Here is a 6,259-nt window from a genome sequence, read left to right as displayed (position 1 = left end):
CTGTATTCCATGGAATAATACAAAAATTATTTAATTTGAATCAAGACCCATATACACACAAATTTAGAATGGGACTGGAAAGACAAGAGTAGGACAGAGGATTTCACACAGGACATACATTGCCCCCTACTGGAGACATGAAATATAAGCAGGCTGATATAGATCTGCAATATTATTTACACTGATGAGCCAAAACATTATGACCACCTGTCTAATATACTGTTGGTCCTCCGCGTGCCGCCAAAACAGCGCCAACCTGCCGAGGGCATTGACTTTACAAGACCCCTGAAGGTGTCCTGTAGTATCTGGCACAAAGACGTTAGCAGCAGATCCTTCAAGTCTTGTAAGTTGCAAGGTGGAGCCGCCGTTTATCGGACTTGTTGGTCCAGCACATCCCACAGATGCTAAATCAGATTGAGATCTGGGAATTTGGAGGCCAGGGAAACACCTTGAACTCTTCATCATGTTCCTCAAACCATTCCCAAACAATGTGTGCAGTGTGGCAGGGCGCATTATCCTGCTGAAAGAGGCCACTGCCATTATGGAACACCATTGCCATGAAGAGGTGTTGGTCTGCAACGATGTTTAGGTAGGTGGCACGTGTCAAATTGACTTCCACATGAATGGCCAGACCCAGGGTTTCCCAGCAGAACACTGCCCAGAGCATCACACTCCCTCGACCGGCTTGTCGTCTTCCCACAGTGCATCCTGGTGCCATCACTTCCCCAAGTAAATAGCACACATGTACATGGCCGTCCATGTCATGTAAAAGAAAACATGACTCATCGGACCAAGCGGCCTTCTTCCACTGCTCCAAGGTCCAGTTCCAACACTCGCGTGCCCATTGTAGGGGCTTTCAACGGTGGACAGGGGTCGTCATAGGCACTCTGAATGGTCTGTGGCCACGGAGCCCCATATGCAGTAGGGTGTGATGCACTGTGTGTTGTGAAACATTCCTCCCGTAACCATCATTAAAATTTTCTGTGACTTGCTCCACGGTAGACCTTCTGTCAGTTCGGACCAGACGAGATGGCCTTTGGTGCCCTTGAGCCTTGGGCACCCAACACCCTGTCACCGGTTTGTGGTTTGTCCCTCTTCGGACCACTGTCGGTATGTACTCACTACTGCTGACCGGGTGCACCCCACAAGCCTTACCATTTCAGAGATGCTCTGACCTAGTCGTCTAGCCATAACAATTTGTCCCTTGTCAAAGTCGCTCAGGTCTTTACTCCTGCCCATTTCTCCTGTATTCAACATGTTGACTCCGAGAACTGATTGTTCGCTTACCATCTAATCTACCCAGACCTTGACATGTGGCCTTGTTAGGAGATGATCAATGTTAATTGCTTCACCTGTGAGTGGTCATTATGTTTTGGCTCATCAGTGTATTACTACATGTGTTTAATGCATACAGAACAAACGTACAACTCGTGTTTTTATTTATACTCACCCTCATGTTTTTCCAAAACCATATTACTATTTTTCAGTTGAATTCAAAAGCAGATGTTAGACAAAATGTTAGCCTCAGTCCCCATTCACTTTCATTATATAAAAATAGATGCAATGAAAGTCAGTGGTGACTGAGGCTAACATTTCATTCCACGGAAGAAAGCCATATGGATCTGAAATGGCATGATGTTAGAATTTTCATTTTTGGGTGAATATATTTTTAATGCACTGCATATAAAGTTGCCACAGCTGCAAGCAGGAGTTATAGCTGTATAGTTATACATGTGTCCATCACTTAATTTGACTTCCTTCTGATTATGATAGAGATGAATTGGCAGAGAAAGTCTGCAACATTGGGGAAACTTGCGCTGTCACTGCTGACAGATAACTGTAACATGAGACCTGCTTGGGTAAAGCATCGTGTCAGCTAAACTGCTTGGCAGTGAGAGGACACGGAAACAACATTAACACAACACGCACAAACGGATACATCCTAATATTGAACATGCACGTATATGCCTATGACGTGATATGGGCATAAAGGCTGCTGGACGTAAAACAGATACTATGTCAGAGAGTTGAATGATAAAGAGAATGAATACAATGGAACTGTAGAAAAAAAGTTCTTCACTTGAGATTATTAAAAGTGATGATGACATTTTAGCATTTTTATGTACATTAAAATACAGTTGTTTTGCATTGCATAATTACACATTTGAACTGAAATAACTATTATGGAATAAAGGGCAAACTGAAAACTTTAATAAGTGTGATTTGATCCATTACATTTAAATAATTTGAATATCTTATATGCATATGGTTTGCTTGAAATATACATATGCTTGACTGACTATGAAAACATTGTTAATCTTTAAAAAAGTGTAGACTTTTGTCAGCACACAAGCATACCAACCAAAGCTTTCTCTTTATTCCATACGTTAGATTCTTAAACACAAAGAACGACTGTTTTGTCGAAAATCTTACCAGAGAATGAACAGGCAAAACAGTCTAGTTAAGTTCTCTGCATACTGTATTATTAAGATTTGCTTTGTTTTAAGGGGGAAAACGTGTGTGTGTGCATTTGTGGACTTAATCTGCTCCTGGTACAGCCCAGTATATTTTAGGCTCACTGGATTACATAGTGACTGAGCCCATCTGTACCACAAAACCTTAATTTATACCAATGTGCTTAGAATATTTTGATTCAGGCAAAAAATAACAACAATAATAATGACAATAATCATCATCCTCATCATCATTTAAAAAAGGAGCAGAGATTAGAATATCTAATAGAGTATGAGTATATTGTTGTGAAAACACTAATCTACCATACTGTGCCTTGAGATGTTATATTTCTCTTTAACTTTTGGCTCCATTTACATACATTTATAGAATAAAAAAATGCTGGGTCTGACATCATGGACACTCCAAAGGGACGCCTAAATAATGCAGAGAATAACGTCATATATTCTAACTTCAAGATATTCTATTGAACTAGAGCAGGTGAGTTTTAGTGCTGTTGTTTACATACCTGAATGAAGTGCAGTCGCAGCTCCAGCTCCGTAAAGTTTGTTCTACTTTATTGTTTTATGCGATTACGTCATGACACTTTTTTTTAACTTATCGTCCAAAGACGATAGTCCTGGAGTATCTTTACTATGCTGTTCCGTATGCGTATGGTGGAGCTGCTGCTGCTGATGCTGTATGGGATCAAAATCCCGTCAAAAGTATTGCGATCGCGGATCCAAAAATGATAAGCGTGAATCAAAATAATAAGCGCAAAAATAAATAAAAGGCGCAGATCAAAATAATAAGCGCAGATCAAAATAATTAGCACAGATCAAAAATATATAAACACATTTAAAATATGCTGCAAAAAGATAAAATAATAATAATCTGAAAAATTAAAGCAAGTCATCAGAATTGTAAACAAAATCATGTTTTTCTTGGTTATATTTCTGTTTTTTTGTGCTCTCTGACAATTTTGTCAATTTTAATTTTTTGTTTGCTTATGCTGTATGTTTTCTTTGCTTTTGTTTCCAAGTTCTGCGCTTGGTTTTCCAAAACTTGAGAGTAGAGTTTCATGTAAATCAGGGGACATTTTGCGTCCCTATTGGTCCACTATTTCTTGATCGACAATCATTCGAAGAGGGGAGATGACGTCACTCCAATGACTCCAACGGCTGCTGCTCAATTTTATATTATTTGTGGTTGATAGATACACTGCTTGTCTCTGTTTTGAGTATTTTCTGCCAGCTTTAGGAAACAATGTGTTTGAGAAATGTGTTTGCAGTATATAAAGTTGATGTATCTTTGTGTAAATTTAATAGGCTACTCTTGTTTGAGTGAGGCAAAAGAGCCTGCAAAGCAACATACAAACATGTATTTCCTGACTTAATATAATAATTATGACAATTACAATACTGATGAATATAGAAATGCTTACATATAATTGGACACATAATTTGTTTTTAATTACTGTATATCAAAAATCTAATTGCTGACATCTACATGCACACTACATCCTAAAACAGACACAAGCAGCATATCAATCAACCACAAATAATATAGTTATATTCAATTACCTGTGATTGTCCAGGATCTACCACTGTGCGATTGAGCAGCAGCCGTCGGAATTGCATTGGAGTGACGTTACCTCCCCTCTTCGAATGATTGGCTAGAGGAGCTGTCGATCAAGAACTAGTGGACCAATAGGGACGCAAAATTCCCCTTGATTTACATGAAACTCTGCTCACAAGTTTTGGGAAACCAAGCGCAGAACTTGGAAACAAAAAAAATAAAAAAATAAAAAATAAATACAGCATAAGCATACAAAAAAATGAAAATATGAGCAAAATTGTCAGAAAACACAAAAAACAGTAATATAACCAAGGAAAACATGATTTTGTTTGCAATTCTGGTGACTTTGCTTAAATTCTTTTTTTTATTTTTATTTTTTTTTTGCAGCATAATTTAAATATGTTTATATATTTTTGATTCATGTTTATTTTTATTTTTATTTTTTATCTGTGCTAATTATTTTTATCTGCGCTTTTTACTTATTTTTGCACTTATTTTTTTTATCTGCATTTATTATTTTTTGATTCACACTTATTATTTTTGGATCCGTGACCATAATACTTTTGACGGGATTTTGATCCCATAATTCTAATTCTGGCAAAATTTAAGAAGTACATTTAAGAATTGCATTTATTTTTATTTTTTAAATGTTTTTTTTTTTTTTTTTTGGAGGTTGTATTAAATATCTGTCAGTAATTGGCATGTTTTGAACTGATGATGGCACACGTTTCTCCATTAATTGAGATCAGATTGACATCTGCTGGTCAAATTGTGAAGTACAGGTCTCTATTTAGAGTTTGGAGGTTTTTCTGTCAGGGGTCCGTGAAGGTATTGCAGGTAAGCTACAGTATGTGGACAGATAAACAATGAGTAAGTAATAAATATATTTCAACAATTATTTCTAAATGTAGTTTTCCTCTGTTTTTATGAAGAAAGAAGAAATGTAAGGTGAGGGAGCTATCTTTTGTGAAAGGCTTTTGAAAAATAAATACATATAAAACACAAGTATATTCATGTATCATTAAAAGGACATGTTAAAGATTTGACAAGTCATACAGGTCAAGTTAAATGACATAAAAACTTTAGTTGTCCATCTGGTTAAATGGGCAGGGTCAGGGTGTAAAACAACAGGGTGGACATTCAGAGTGTAAAATAAGCCGCTACATGTGAATGATGTCTAGCTAACATGTTTGTAAACCTATAGGGAGTTAACATAATATTGAAATTTTATTTTTATCTTCTCAGAACAGTGTGGATATTATACTTGACCAAATATGACTAACATCATTAAATAAAGGAAAACATAAATAACAAAAGTGTAACACACTTCAAATAACTCACTTTATGTCACCTTCAGTGTGTGATGTCATTCCATAACATAGATCTTAAATTAAAGTTCACAGTATCATGAAATAACTGGCTGGACAATAAGGGACGCACAAAAAACTCCATATTTACCACAAAAGAATGCATGCTAGTGAGAGAATGTACACAGTGCACACTTAATTGAATGGAAAAAATGATGTAGCAGCTCTGAGGAAATCACACTAATGCAATTAATTAATTTGATTTCACTTAGAATTTGACTTTTGGGCCCACAGCAGTGTTGCATTAATAGTATTTATTATCTTAACCAAGCCTATTAAAACCATAATTGGTCAAAATTAAACATTATAAATCCCATAACTTGTACTGGGGACTTAAAAAGAACTTATGACCCAAATATGTCTCTTTTGGTGCACACCTAGTAAATGATGTAAAGGTAGAGTTAACTGAGAAATTATCTACTGCTTTATAACTTTAATCTTTATAAAACATTTTACAAAAAGGTTAAGAACATGCAATTATGAATAGAGGAAACCAGGGCTAATTGTCACATGGTTTTCTCGTGGTAGGTTTATTTTTTTAAGTCAATTTCTGTATAGACATACCTTAAAACTTCTATTGTCTTATAGGTCATTTTTGACCTGGCACGGGTAAAGAATACGTTATAAATACTGCATAGTTTTTGGTACCAGAACCAAAGGTTGTGACTTTGTCAAGACCATCAAAACAAACTAAATAAAAAATTAAAAAATGTATTTTTGTACATAATCATTCAAGTCAAAGAACTTTTTAAAACCAAATTTTCCCTCCATTGTCTTAACAGGTCAATTTTGATCCGTATGGGAAAAAATAGTTTGGACTTCTTGGATGGTATGCAGCTTTAAATAGTTTTTTTTTTTTTTTA

At 36.0% G+C, this 6,259-nt stretch overlaps 1 protein-coding gene across 1 annotated transcript in view; it reads right to left on the bottom strand.

The window, feature by feature from the left end:
• Positions 1-6,259, bottom strand: part of LOC127432127 (kynurenine--oxoglutarate transaminase 3-like) — an 87,373-nt gene that overhangs the window by 25,405 nt on the left and 55,709 nt on the right. The gene's annotated exons all lie outside the window — the stretch shown is intronic.

The sequence above is a fragment of the Myxocyprinus asiaticus genome, chromosome 4, assembly GCF_019703515.2.
Source record: "Myxocyprinus asiaticus isolate MX2 ecotype Aquarium Trade chromosome 4, UBuf_Myxa_2, whole genome shotgun sequence".
Lineage (NCBI taxonomy): Eukaryota > Metazoa > Chordata > Actinopteri > Cypriniformes > Catostomidae > Myxocyprinus > Myxocyprinus asiaticus.
This window is presented reverse-complemented; position numbering and strand designations above follow the sequence as displayed.